This window comes from Schistocerca piceifrons, chromosome 6 (genome assembly GCF_021461385.2).
Source record: "Schistocerca piceifrons isolate TAMUIC-IGC-003096 chromosome 6, iqSchPice1.1, whole genome shotgun sequence".
Classification (NCBI taxonomy): domain Eukaryota; kingdom Metazoa; phylum Arthropoda; class Insecta; order Orthoptera; family Acrididae; genus Schistocerca; species Schistocerca piceifrons.
In genome coordinates, this window is record NC_060143.1 from 175,265,884 (window position 1) to 175,282,222 (window position 16,339).

Genomic DNA, 16,339 nt, shown 5'->3' on the forward strand with positions numbered 1-16,339 from the left:
TCACGGATTAAACTTAGGATAAATGCCGGGGCATAGGCCTACGAAATGAATAAATCCATTCACAGTTGTCAATATTCCTTCACCCGGATTTCGCCACAACTGTCGCTTATACCAACACTTTGCAACGCAAATGAAGGATTTTAGAGTGGCAACTTGAAAATGTGTAACTAATTCAATGCTGCTGAATCAGCTAATTTCCAGTAACAACCCTTATATGTTTTCTCATTTAACTTATGCAACTGACTTTTAAATCATACAGGCATTTTCTTTGCGCTTGGCTCTTAATTTAATCAAAACTAGTGTAAATTTTCAAAAATTGTTGGTAAACCAAGCTATTAGTGAAACACGTTCTTCCCGATCTCCGTAAAAATACTTCTAATAATTGTTTTTATGACATTCTTTGGCAGCGAAACATCGTCTATGAAACACACAAGATAATTATTACAATTATGGAAATGGAGTCTGGTTTGAAATGAGAAAGAGTACACTTAATTTCATATCATAAATGGGAAACGACCACACGGCGACCTCTGCGGTACTAACAGTTACTGTTTCTATAGCCAGATCACAAGGTTTCTGTCTCCAGCTACATATTGACCACATTTCTGTATCCAGATTACTGTCCACATTTGTTCCAGTTGATCAGAAATTTTTGTGATAGGTAAATCCTTTGTCCAACATAGACGCCCATCGTCATATACTCAGTGTCTTGAGCACCTTCGATGCATTATGATAGGGGAAATAATAAAGAAAAAATGCGTCCTTTGGTGGACGTGAATCAACACCTGGCAACGAATACATGTTATCAAAATATAGTGGGATCTAAACATACAAAATCACTTGTTATAAGCAGTAAGTCCGGTGTTTATGTAACCAAAAACAGTCCTTTTTCTGTTATTCCCTACACCTGTGGAACGAGCGGTCTTTCTAGAACTTTTTTCCAGCCATATTCCAGCAATTTGGGAATGAAGCAAACGAGATAGCAATAAAAGACATTTGTAATCCTTTCCAGTTCCAGTATTTGCTCAGTCACCAAAGGAAATCTCCCGATTGCCTTGTCTATTACTGAAAGCAAAAATTAAATGAAAGAAGTGTGTGATTATGCTTTGATACAGATGTATGTGGTCGAGATATGCTACATAGGCGCCTAAGAGAAGCATGAAAGAATCTCTCCATAAATTTACCGCTCTTGACAACTTTATGCTATCGGATCTAGGATCCTCAGAGTTAGAGGGCAATGAAGCACCTGGAATCAGAGTCGTATCGTGCAGATACTGCGCCCCCGACTGAACTCCCAAAACTGGACAACTCTCTTCCACTCCTCGTCCCCCACCCTTCAGAAATTTTGTTAAGCAAATTTAACAATTCATAATTTTGTGAGTAGGTTTAACAAAAATGAAGCACAACGAAATCGATTTTCCTACGAGATTTGATACGCGAACTACACGTGTTTAACGTTTAGCGAAGTGATGAGCAAGGAACACGGATTTGCGGGTATTCGCATTAGAATAACAAGAAGAAGCCTAACACATAAGTAAGGCCTACTTACAGTTGTCTTAAGACACCACGTACTTGAACAATGCAGTCGATGACCAGTGGCATCGCATCCGATTGCTTCTACAAGATTTCAACGTAAATAAACAGAGTACAGTTGCCTGTAAGCATAACAACTAACAATTCCTGTAATGTTAATAATTATCCACAGGAGTCTCATTCCTGAATTATTTTTTATTCACACAGAAACAGTATCAACTAAAACTTGGGACCAGCGGAGGTACACTGTGATATACAAATGATTGGCTTTTCAGGGCATTCACACAAGGTTGGCGCCGGTGGCTACACCTACAACGTGCTGACATGAGGAAAGTTTCCAACCGATTTCTCATACACAAACAGCAGTTGACCGACGTTGGCTGGTGAAACGTTGTTGTGATGCCTTGTGTAAGGAGGAGAAATGCGTACCATCTCGTTTCCGACTTTGATAAAGTTCGGATTGTAGCCAATCGCGATTGCGGTTCATCGTATCGCGAGGTTGCTGCTCGCGTTGGTCGAGATCCAATGGCTGTTGGCAGAATATGGAATCGGTGGGTACAGGAGGATAATACGGAACGCCGTGCTGGACCCCAAAGGCCTCGTATCACTAGCAGTCGAGATGACAGGCGTCTTATCCGCATGGCTGTAAGGGATCGTGCAGCCACGTCTCGATCCCTGAGTCAACAGATGGGGACGTTTGTAAGACATCTGCACGAACAGTTCGTCGACGTTTGCAGCAGTATGGACTATCAGCTCGGAGACCATGGCTGCGCTTATCGTTGAGGCTGCATCACAGACAGGAGCGTCTGCGATGGTGTACTCAACGACGAACCTGGGTGCACGAATGGCAAAACGTCATTTTTTCGGATGAATCCAGGTTCTGTTCACAGCATCATGATGATCGCATCCGTGTTTGGCAACATCGCTGTGAACGCACATTGGAAGCGTGTATTCGTCATTGCCATACTGGCGTATTACCCGGCGTGATGGTATGGGGTGCCATTGGTTACACGTCTCGGTCACCTTTTGTTCGCATTGACGGCACTTTGAACAGTGGACGTTACATTTCAGATGTGTTATGACCCGTGGCTCTACCCTTCATTCGATCCCTGCGGAACCCTACATTTCAGCAGAATAATGCACGACCGCATGTTGCAGGTCCTGTACGGGCCTTTCTGGATACAGAAAATGTTCGACTGCTGCCCTGGCCAACACATTCTCCATATCTCTCACCAATTGAAAACGTCTGGTCAATAGTGGCCGAGCGACTGGCTCGTCACAATACGCCAGACACTACTCTTGAGGAGCTGTGGTATCGTGTTGAAGCTGCATGGGCAGCTGTACCTGTACACGCCATCCAAGCTCTGTCTGACTCAATGCCCAGGCGTATCAAGTCCGTTATTACGGCCAGAGGTGATTGTTCCGGGTACTGATTTTTCAAGATCTATGCACTCAATTGCATGAAAATGTAATCACATGTCAGTTCTAATATAATTTATTGGTCCAAAGAATACCCGTTTATCATCTGTATTTCTTGTTGGTGTAGCAATTTTAATGGCCAGTAGTGTACAAGTGCATTATGCACCCCTCCACTGTTTCTGCTTGCCTTCCTCCACCGTCGCGTGTCGCTCCAGTTCTTAATCGGCAGAAATCGGCAAAAACCGGAAGCCTTCAAAAAACGGCTCTGATCACTACGGGACTTAACATCTATGGTCATCAGTCCCCTAGAACTTAGAACTACTTAAACCTAACTAACCTAAGGACGTTACACACATCCATGCCCGAGGCAGGATTCAAACCTGCGGCCGTAGCAGCGCCTAGATCCGCTAGACCACCGCGGCCGGCCCCGGAAGCCTTCGGTCAAGTATCATATTTGCTTTAGCATCTGCTCGCTGACCTTTAAGCAACTAAATATACTGTAGCGAACTCCATTGTTTTAACGTGAGCGAGCTTTGGAAGGCGGCAGCCATGTGGGCCGAGAGCCGTGCTACCACACAAACCGTGTCAGCTTTGCACGCATGTACTGTAGTAGTCGATTTTTATGGTGCTACTTGGACGAAATGTCGCTGCAGAAATGACACTGTGACAACAACGTGCGTTTACAATCGCAAGTCGGGGGAAAGTTTTCTTCTCATAGGTAGAAGATCTCACTTACCTCTCCCAGTCAATTCTTAAATCGTCTTTTTTTCTGGTGAGTTTTTTGCGCCGGTGTCGGATGCCTATCTCCCTACAGTCATGCCTGGATTGAAGTATCTTTCACTGAGACAAAGAGTACTGATTCAGAACAAGGCGATTGTGTACCTAAACACAGTACTATGAATCGAGTAACCAGCCTTCTGCATTTGATTCCTTACCAATGCCTGCCAGAGAACACATTCATATAGGGTGCCGAGGAATTTTTTTCGTTTTACTGAGGACTTGTTGGAAGGTAGAAACGAATTTCAAGAGTGGGATTAAAATTCGAAGTTGTAACATCCCCTTAGAAAAATTAAGAATGACAGTGCTGGTAAACCTCTACGTTATTTGATTTTCAAACAGCTGAGCAAAACTGAACGTACTCAGACATTCTCTCTTTACTTATTCTGATCAACACCAAACTGACACACAATATTTTTAGCGCAACGCAATCTGACTTTCAATAAGCCCTACAAAAGAATGGCCCTGACTAATACCTGTACAAAATTTCATGAATCACTTACCTCACAAAAATGTTCGTTACCCGAACTATCGCAATACAGCGGGCGCCAATACTGCCAGCTAAGTAAAAGATACTAACTACTGAAGGCACTAACTACTGATAGGCATAGTTAGGAAAAGAAAGATTTTGATAGAGAACAAACAATGTATTTACCTTAATAATGTTCAATAGTCATCATATATATCAGTTCATGATATCCAGTATTACAAATTTACTCTTTCTGATGGACAGTCGTCCAGATCGTCCGCTCTCAAAATTCTGCCATCTCTCTCCCCACATCCACCACTGCTGGCGGCTGACCTCCGACTGCGCAAAGCTACGCGCTGTTCACATCCAACTGCCCACCACTACAATAGCAAATATTCCAACAATGCAAACCAGCCACAGACCGCACACAGCACAGTCAGTGATTTTCATACAGAGCGCTATGTGGCGTTACCAACATAAAAAACAAAAGTCTTCTTACAAGGTGAAAGGATATCAATGATAAGATCCGCTGATGGCATTGCTATCCTCTGTGAAAGTGAAGAAGAATTGCAGGATCTATAGAATGGACTGAACAGTCTACGGAGAACAGAATATGGACTAAGAGTAAACAAAGAAAGGCGAATGTATTGAGACTTAGCACAAATTAGAACAGCGAGAAATTTAACACCATCATGAGTTGTCACGAAGTAGATGAAGTTAAGGAATTCTACTACCTAGGCAGCAAAATAACCGATGACGGATGGAGCAAGTAGGACGTAAAAAGCGGACTAGAACTGGCAAAAAGGGAATTTCTGGCCAAGAGAAATCTACTAGCATCAAACATAGGCCTTAATTAGAGGAAGAAATTTCTGAGGATGTACGTTTGGAGCGCAGCATTGTATAGTGAAACATGGAATGTGGGAAACCGAAACAGAGGAGAATTTAAGCATTTGAGATGTGGTGCCACAGAAGAATGTTGAAGGTAAGGCGTGAAGAGGTTCTATGCAGAATCGAAAGCAATTATGGAAAACACTGGCAAGAAGAAGAGAAAGAATGATAGGACATCTGTTAAGACTTCAGGGAGTGACTTCCTGGTACTAGAGGAAGCTGTGGAGGGTAAAAACTGTGAAGGAAGATAGATTAGAATACATGCAGCAAATAATTTTATATAAAAATACTGAACTTCATGCGTTTCGCCTTCCTTTGCGCACTCACTTACCTTCCCTCACAAGGACCTTTACCAGTCCATCAAATTCCCGCATCTCCTCCCTCACACTGAACTCTTCCGTACAATCTACAGCATCTGCAAGCTCAACTCCAGTTCTATTGTCTCACTCTAATTCCCAATACTGGTACTCTGCTACGCCGCTACAGAGACAGTCCACCAGCCCTACATCTACATACGCACTCTCACAGCCTCTCCCAACAAAATTTCAACCGCTTGCTCTCACAGACATTGAAATCCACTCCCATATGTTTCCAGTCCAACATCTATGGCATTTCCCCACGTATGCTAACCCATCATGGATCCACCCTACCCTTTTCGTCGCCATCTTTCCCTACAGTTTTTCACCTACTTATTGTTGTGGATCTGTACGCACCTCAAACTACTACTCTCTTTCTCTCTACCCAACATGTACCCCAACACCTCTATAGATAGTATCCAGCAGACCTCTATATTTATATCCATACCCTACTAAATACCTAATGTTTTTACACTACAAAGACAATTTTTTTCTCAGTGCAGGTCCTTCAACTTTTGGTGAAGTGCAGTGATCCTTTTCCGATATTATCGATTCTACACGTTTTGTGTCTGCTCTTATTGACTTTATTTTGCCTTTTGCTTTTTCCTGATTTAATTATAAAAAGACAATCAAGTCTGTTTTAGTTTTCGTCTTGTTTGTGTAATAAACCTTTTGGCTGCAGAGTGGGTTGATTGTATCGTTAGCAGTCCATCCCCGTCCTTACGACATGGAGGTGACATGACAACAATCACGAAAAGATAAACAGAAGGTATCATACGAAGTGTCAGATGTTCTTGAAATTCTGTACAGATCACCACCTAGTTGTAATAGGTCACCTACACCTCTACCCTCGATGTTATCGTGCAAAGAGCATATACTCAGCAACTTGCTGAAGTAATTGGTAAATTGACAGGATGGAGGATGGGCATAATTTTGAGGATGAAGTTCTGACATACCAGGCATGATTCTATTGGGACTGTTAAAATATCAATAATTCCAACACATACTCCTGAATTTGTTTCTTAGTAGTCAAGAGGAAGGCGAGGGGCTGATAACAGTATCCACTCTTCAGCTTGATCTCTACACTCTTCACAGGAAATTTTTCCTTTTCATATTTTCCAGCAAACTAATACACAACCACGCCGAAAACGCAAATGATTTTTTTATAATTCACTAAGGCGTAAATGGAGCTTCACAACTCTGGACCTCAGGTATCACTTTACTAGTCTTTGCTTTGTATTTACTTTTCTCTTCCTCCAAAAAGAACATTTTATTCAGCAATATATATATTTTATTTGAAACGGTAAACTGTATTTGCTAATCCACACAGAAACTAGAATTCTTACTGTTAATATTTTGAATTACAGATTTTGTTTTTGTTGATGCATTTATACAACTTAATAAATGCACGGAAAAAATAATCATACAATAATTTCTGGCGATCAATAATTTGCTACCGCCAATAAATAAATCTTTTTGTTTCGTGACAAGTTTCAAAACAATTATTTTTGACAATACATATGTACATTCCACATTTGATGCACATATTTGTTATCTCGGAATTGCGTTTCCTGCATCTTGAGGCATTCCTCCCCTCAACAAATTTTGGTATTTGGCCAACATTGTAATACCTAACTTCTGAAACGTGTGGCAACATATCTCATCTTAACGTTCTTATTGTACACCTGTCAGTTTCATCAAGCTCAGCAGAACAATCTTCAGTCAAAAACGAGAATTCATCTTCTTCCCATTCAGGTAATTCCGCATAGCTGTCGTCAAGGAGATCTTCCAATCGTTCATCAGTTAATATTTCATGCGTTTCTGTAGAATGTAGTTATTTCAGTATTGCATTATCGAAGACCAAATTGAAATTAGCAAATGTGCATTATGACTTGAGGTCCACGTCCAGAAAATTGGTTATCTCATAGTAACGAACAAAATGTATTCAAATCTGAACTAATTCTCAATATCTAGAATAGTTAGCGAATGTCAGGTAAAAAGACAGATTCTTAGACTAAAATTTACGCATAATAATTATTTACATACATTTCAGATTTGCAGACGTAACCATTGTCTGCGTACGACCAGCTGTAATGCTGGTTTTGAAACCACGAACTAGCAAGTACACACTCATGGAACATATGTCCAAAAACTGGAAAATAAGCTTATTTACGGAGAAAAAAATGAATGAAGGTCCACTTGTGTGAACCGAGAGAACGAAAAGGATATAGGTATTTCGTGCAATACAACTGGAGATAATACAAAAGGATGCAATAAACGCAAGTTGCAGCAACTGAATGATCTTGATGTGGTGATGGAATTGGCGTTGTAATGGTGCTGATGTTGGAGGCGAGGTAGTCCGACTGGAAGTCGTCTTCAGTGGATCGATTAACAGCTCTGGTATAAAAACTCGGATGGAATGGAATGTGAGAGGGAACGAGAGGTGACATATAGGTGGGAGCCTACAGTAAGAGGCTGTTGGGGTAATGCAATAGGATCTGGCAGTCTAATGGTGGGGAGTGAGAGCAGGGACAAGGGTGTGTAGACGGGGAGAAAGTGAAATTGATAGTAGTTCTGGGAGTATGTTGCTGTTGCATTGAGATGAAATACGGAAGGGATGGCAGTGTAACTTCTAACAGGATATGGGGTCACTCAAATGAATAAATGCTTTGGAGAACAGTGCTGACGGGACGAATTATTTCTTTGGTGGAGGGTGCGAGACTTAAGAAATTGTTTGGGTGGAGATCCTCAATGATTTTCTACAATGTTTGCATTCCTAAGCCCGCTTCTGTGTACTGTAACATGCTTCAGACGTTAAGTTGCAAACAATTCGCGTCTTCAAAGAAGAAGAGAAGATTTTTATTTTTTTTTGTTTGGTGCCTGCTGCTTCTTTACGGTCGTTTTTGAAAATTCAATCTGAAATAATGACAAGCTCGGCACACAGCACAATGCAGGTCAGGAGCCGGCAAAGACTGTGCTGCACGGCGTGTGCAACATCGCGCACGCCCGCGGCCGTAGAATTCACAATTCCCGTAAAGAGTCAGGAGGTGGGGAAACTAATGGTTCAAATGGCTCTGAGAACTATGGGACTTAACTTCTGAGGTAATCAGTCCCCTAGAACTTAGAACTACTTAAACCTAACTAACCTAAGGACATCACACACATCCATGCCCGAAGCAGGATTCGAACCTGCGACCGTAGCAGTCGCGCGGTTCCGGACTGAAGCGCCTAGAACCGCTCGGTCACCGCGGCCGGCGGAAACTAATGGCAGCAACGTACTACTTGCAGTGTTTTTGTTCCTATTAGTAACCCTGAACGACGATTCATTTGGACGGTCTTACGCTATCGATCGTGCTTGCAAGCAGTGTTTACCAGCTCAAAATACACAGTGCACTTCGAACTCTAGTGCGTAGAGGTCATATAACGAGTGAGAAAGTGGAGTGTGTAACCGTTTTTAACGACGTTAAATGATTAGTAGGCAATTTCTTGAAGCATATACACTGTCCGATTAGAAGTATGTGGACCCCTATTAGTGGATATTAGTGTGTGGTGTGTCCACCATCTCCTTTGTGACAGCTTGACATTTTAACTTATCTCAAATGTGTTTCATTTCAGGACTACTATTGTCTACAAACCATTGCCTCACAGATGCTGCGTTGTGACAGGGTGCATTCTTACACTGACACATCATTCATCGTCTCCGACTGTTCCTCTACTGCACGCTCTGTACAATGCTGTAACATGGGTTTACATCCTTCCGCATTTAGCTTGTTGTTAAGCACAATAGAGGAACCCCAACCTAACCACGAAAACACACCCATACCTTAACACCATCTCCCCCGCACTTCACTGTTGACACTACACACTACACCACATTACACTGCACTACACTACACTACAGACTATGCCAAAGCCAAACCATTCTATCGGATTGCCACAGAGTATACCGTGATTCACCATTTCAAATCAGTCGTCTAGGAGGCGTAGATCTTTACACCACCGCAAGCGTCACTTGGCATTGATTACAGAAATGTAAGAAATGTATGGCTTATGGATAACTGCTCCACCACTATACGCTATGCTTTTTAATTCCCAATGCACAGTCATTGTCCTAGCTGGACTTCTGCTGTCACTTCGGAACTCACGAATATTAGGTCTGTCTCGTCTTCGTTTAGCTATGGTTACTCTTTCCACGGTTCCCCTTCACAATCACAGCACCAATACTCGACTTGAGTACATGTAGAAAGATCGAAATATCCCTTATGGATTTGTTATATGACGTCCATGTTCGAAGCCACTGTCCTCCCCTGACAGACCCACTCTGCTGTTACGGCTTCTCCGCTGACAACACAGAACTCTCTCTGTTTCCTTTTATACCGGCAGGGCCCACATTACATAGAGGTATCCAGGTACTTTTGGGCAGTAGTGTATTACACAAACTGTCACACTATACTCGCATTTGGTGGCACGGAGATTTAAATCTGATTCTAGCCGTCCAGATTTAGGTTCTTCATAGTCCATCAAAATCGACTGAGGCAAATGCCGTCAAGGCTTCTTTGAAAATTACACCTCCGATTTCGTTCCCCAGCCAACCTCCACGAAGCTTATACTCCCTCTGTAATGATCTTATCTACGACGCGACGTTAATCTTCCTTCCTTATACATCTACATCTACATAGACACTCCGAATACCATCTTACGGTGGTTGTCGAAGAATACCCCGTGCCACTATCAGTCATTTCCTTTCCTGTTCCACTCGTAAATAGAGCGAGCGAAATACGACTGTCTATAAACCTCAGTATGAACCCTAATTTCTCGTATTTTCGTGGTCCTTCTGCGAAATATATGTTGGCGGTAGTAGACCTGTTCTACAGCCAGCTTCTAATGCCGGTTCACTAAACTTTCACATTACTGTTCCTCGTAAAGAACTTCGCTTACCCTCCAGGTATTCCCATCTGAGTTCCCGAAATATATGCGTAGCACCTGCATGCTGATCAAAAAAATGCAAATGTGTGTGAAATCTTATGGGACTTAACTGCTGAGGTCATCAGTCACTACGCTTACACACTACTTAACCTAAATTATCCTAAGGACAAACACACACACACCCATGCCCGAAGGAGGACTCGAACCTCCACCGGGACCACATACTGATCGAACCTACCGGTAACAAATCTAGCAGCCCGCCTCTGAATTGCTTCGATATCTTCTTTTAATCCGACCTGGTACGGTTAACAAACCAAAGAAGACATTCGTCTTCCCTACCACAATCCCCACACGCTCGTTTGACTTCATATCACACTGTAACGTTACGCTCAGATATTTAAACGACGTGACTGTGTCAAGCAGAACACAACTAATACTGTATTCTAAGATTACGTGTTTTTTCTTACTACTCATCTGCATTAACGTACATTTTTCTACATTCAGAGCTAGCTGCCATTCATCAGACCAACTAGAAATTTTGCCTAGGTCATCTTGTATCCTCCTACAGTGGCTTAACTTCGACGCCTGACCGTACACCACAGCATCATCAGCAAACGATCGCAGAGTGCCGTCCACCCTCTCCGCCGGATCATTTACGTATACAGAAAATAACAGCGGTCCTATCACTCTTCCCTGGGGCACAGCTGACGATACCTTTGTCCTTGCTGAACACTCGCCGTCGAGGACCAAATACTGGGTTCGTTTACTTACAAAGTCTTAGAGTCACTCACATAGCTGCGAACCTATTCCGTATACTCGTATCTTCGTTAATAATCTGCTGTGGGGCACCGTATCAAATGCTTTTCGGAAATTTAGAAATATGCAATCTGCCTGTTACCCTTCATCCATAGCTCACAGTATATAAGTGAGAAAAAGGCAAGCTGAATTTCGCATGATCGATGATTTCTAAAACCTTGCTGATTCGTGGACATATGCTTTTCGGTGTCTAGGAAATTTATTGTATTCGAACTCAGAATATGTTCTAAAATTCTGCAGCAAACCGATGTCATAGACACTGGTCTGTAATTTTGTGGATCCGTTCTTTCAGCTTACTTATATATAGCAATATCAAGTGATAGAGGCGAAAGGTAGCATTGCCACGCAAAGGAAATAACTAGCTTCATTCCATTGTTTGGATACTGCGAAATTACACTCATCAGGACACAAATTATCTTGGCCTAGACAAACGAAGGCAATATTGTGTAAAGTAAGAGGAACTGTAGTCGGGAATCATGTCTTTCGTTAAACAGCGAACTTCCGCTCTGCAAGTAACGGCAGAACTAAAGCAATAAGTTAAATAAACAACCTTCACCAAACAGCCAGAAGAGTGTTTCGTCCGCTTACTGTTTGGGATAGGACCATATTCTTGATCATCTTCATTACTGGGCGTAAAGCTGTACTGTCAAAGTCGATGCATAAGAAACACGTTATTGAGGTGCTTCAACAAGTACGTTTTTACTTTTGTCCTTTGTAGGATATAGCTGATAGTCTTGAAACAAAAAAATCATCCTACCATATTTTACATAGATCCACCCAACGTCTTGATACTTGGTGCTACGCATCGCTAGTGTTTATTTACCGACTGGTTTTAATTAAAGTACAGCCATTCTCGGACGTCTAGCGTGGCCTGTAACAATCATCTGGCAGCGAAACTTGGTAGATATGCTAATGCGTTAATGCGGAATCTGTTTACGCTAGAAAACTAATTAGTGCCAGTTGCGACAAATAGGTGCAAATCTGAAACTTTTATCTGAAGAGCAGCAGTCACAGTACTCCATCGAGAGAGGATCGCCGAGTGAAACGTCGGAGGAGAGGCCCGGTATCATTAAATAGTTTAAAGAAGACGAGCCGGCCGCAGTGACCGAGCGGTTCTAGGCGCTTCAGTCTGGAACCGCGCGACTGCTACGGTCGCAGGTTCGAATCCTGCCTCGGGCATGGCTGTGTGTGATGTCCTTAGGTTAGTTAGGTTTAAGTAGTTCTAAGTTCTAGGGTACTGATGACCTCAGATGTTAAGTCCCATAGTGCTCAGAGCCATTTGAAGCCATTGAAGAAGACGATAATGAAACACAGGGGAGCTTGGTGTGGCACCTGGAAGAGGAAGGTGTCCTGTCGCAGTGGAAGTTATTAACGAGGTTGCTGCTTCTACAACTGTCCATGTAACACATGCCCCGGGTAGTGCTAGAGCTCGTCCAGTATCGCGAGAATTATCCATTTGCGGTCTATTTTACACTGATACCCGTAAAAGAACCAGACTGTGCAGCAACTAAAACTTCGCGTAGCAACCTCCTGAATTCTCTCTTCGGTTTCTGGCTCGGATCGAAGTTGATGACATGAGGTCGGGCAATATTCTATGCAGTGACGAGGCAAATTTTACACTAGAGGATGCAGGGAATATACAGAACTACCATGTTGGGGTACTGTTAAAACGCGTGTTGTACGCGAAGAGCCATTCCAAACGCCGTATGTGAGTGTGTGGTATGGATCCACAATCACCTTTACTCTCACTCCGTTCTTCATTGAAAAAAAAAATTACACCCATGGAGCCTGTTAGGTGTACAGCGACGCCTGTACATTATCGAGAGTTCCTCGTCAGCATGTGATCCTGCTTTGGAAGAGCGCAACTCAGTTAAAACCACAGTTCTCATGCAAACTGGGGCAACATCTCATGTCGCTCGTCCAGTGAAAGATCTGCTTCAAGCAACCTTCCACGGACGCCTTATCTCCTTAGGTTTTCCACATGCATGGCCTGCAAGATGACCTGATCTATGTGACTTTTGGCTCTGGGGGCATCTAAAAGAACGCGTTTACCAGGGACACGTTCGGTCTCTAACTGATCTGAAGGCCAGTATACAGGACCACATTGCTCAGATTCCATCGGAACTGCTGATCACGTCGTTTTACGGATGCAGAATCTTGTCAACGTCTTCGATGCTCATATTGAACAAACTGTTTAAATGCTGGTTAATAATAAAATCAACAAAATGCCTTTCTCACTTGTTTGACCTCTTCTGCTCACCTATTCTTCATCCGTTACGTACGGACACCGTTTCTTGCATTAACAGCTCCAGGTTTGCACCTGGTGGCCAAAACTGGAACTAATTGTTTTCTAGCGTAACTCGGTCCCGCATTAACGCATTAGAATATCTGCCAAATTTTGCTGCCATACGATAATTGTAACCCACCCAGTAAATACACACTAGCGATCCACGCCGGCTTCGGATGGGTAGCGCTAAGTATCTACTGTCGTACGACTTGTTTATAATGCTTCAAGCATAACTACTGCTAAGTGATTGCTCAGCATTGCGTCGTTGCGCCTCTCTCCCATTCAGGACACGAGCAGCAGTACATTCATACACGAGGTGAGGGTCGGCCAAGTCTTCATCAGTAAACCTTATTTCCAAAGAAGTCATAGCGCTCAACGTCGACATTTGAATTTTCGTGCAGATATTTTCACTGGAGTAAACAGTGGGTGAGTCAGCTTCCCTTGTACCGATGTCATTTTATGCAACTCGCAGCGTTATAGCTGGTCTTCAAAAACCACGAACGAGATTTTCATTTTCTCTCGCTCGCCATGCGCAAACTATTAGTTCTGCAGAAAAAATGAAGAGGATCATTTTGTAGGAAATTTAGTTAAATGTTGTACTGGCTTACGTTTTAGCTGGAGGTCCCGGTTTTCGAGTTATTGGAGGAAAACTTGAAACAGTGACCTTCAAACCAACTTCTATCCCAGATTCGTCTCTCAGCAGTCAGGATTTCTTCTGTGTTGTTCTGGCACACTCTCTTGCTGAAGCGTCTTAACAAATCTCTATTTGCAATGCGAATTGTGTCAGACATAAGGGATATAAAAATGAAAAACCTGGCATACTATGCTTACTTTTATTCCATAACGTCATATGGGATTATTTTTTGGGATAATTCATTAAGCCAAGCTAAAGTTTCCCAGGCACAAAAATCTGCAGTAAGAGTTATATGTGGTGTGAACTCAAGAACATCCTGCGGAAGCCTGTTTAGGGAACTAGGGATACTAACTACTGCTTCCCAATATACACTCCTGGAAATGGAAAAAAGAACACATTGACACCGGTGTGTCAGACCCACCATACTTGCTCCGGACACTGCGAGAGGGCTGTACAAGCAATGATCACACGCACGGCACAGCGGACACACCAGGAACCGCGGTGTTGGCCGTTGAATGGCGCTAGCTGCGCAGCATTTGTGCACCGCCGCCGTCAGTGTCAGCCAGTTTGCCGTGGCATACGGAGCTCCATCGCAGTCTTTAACACTGGTAGCATGCCGCGACAGCGTGGACGTGAACCATATGTGCAGTTGACGGACTTTGAGCGAGGGCGTATAGTGGGCATGCGGGAGGCCGGGTCGACGTACCGCCGAATTGCTCAGCACGTATGGCGTGAGGTCTCCACAGTACATCGATGTTGTCGCCAGTGGTCGGCGGAAGGTGCACGTGCCCGTCGACCTGGGACCGGACCGCAGCGACGCACGGATGCACGCCAAGACCGTAGGATCCTACGCAGTGCCGTAGGGGACCGCACCGCCACTTCCCAGCAAATTAGGGACACTGTTGCTCCTGGGGTATCGACGAGGACCATTCGCAACCGTCTCCATGAAGCTGGGCTACGGTCCCGCACACCGTTAGGCCGTCTTCCGCTCACGCCCCAACATCGTGCAGCCCGCCTCCAGTGGTGTCGCGACAGGCATGAATGGAGGGACGAATGGAGACGTGTCGTCTTCAGCGATGAGAGTCGCTTCTGCCTTGGCGCCAATGATGGTCGTATGCGTGTTTGGCGCCGTGCAGGTGAGCGCCACAATCAGGACTGCATACGACCGAGGCACACAGGGCCAACACCCGGCATCATGGTGTGGGGAGCGATCTCCTACACTGGCCGTACACCACTGGTGATCGTCGAGGGGACACTGAATAGTGCACGGTACATCCAAACCGTCATCGAACCCATCGTTCTACCATTCCTAGACCGGCAAGGGAACTTGCTGTTCCAACAGGACAATGCACGTCCGCATGTATCCCGTGCCACCCAACGTGCTCTAGAAGGTGTAAGTCAACTACCCTGGCCAGCAAGATCTCCCGATCTGTCCCCCATTGAGCATGTTTGGGACTGGATGAAGCGTCGTCTCACGCGGTCTGCACGTCCAGCACGAACGCTGGTCCAACTGAGGCGCCAGGTGGAAATGGCATGGCAAGCCGTTCCACAGGACTACATCCAGCATCTCTACGATCGTCTCCATGGGAGAATAGCAGCCTGCATTGCTGCGAAAGGTGGATATACACTGTACTAGTGCCGACATTGTGCATGCTCTGTTGCCTGTGTCTATGTGCCTGTGGTTCTGTCAGTGTGATCATGTGATGTATCTGACCCCAGGAATGTGGCAATAAAGTTTCCCCTTCCTGGGACAATGAATTCACGGTGTTCTTATTTCAATTTCCAGGAGTGTATTTATTCCTTAAGAAAATTTGTCATTATAAATATATCACTGTTTCAAACCAACAGCTCAATTCAAGGAATCCATACTAGAAATAAGAATAATCTTCACAAGGGTTTAAAGTCACTTAGTCTTGTACAAAAAGGTGTGCATTATTCAGGAATACACATTTTCAATAACTTGCCAATGAAATTCAGTTTAAGAGAAGCCTAAAGAATTTATTGGTGGCCAACTCCTTCTACTCCACTGATGAATTCCTCAGTAAAACCAACTGCTTTGTGTTTATATATATAAGTACAATATAACTTCTGCACAATTTCAGTGCAGTTATGTGTTCATTGTAAATAAGTCTATAGTAGTTGTATTACGCGTTTATTACTTAACAAATAAATAAAAAACTTTTTTATTTTAAATTCAGTGCATTAGTATTTGTAAAATGACTTTTTCATATAGT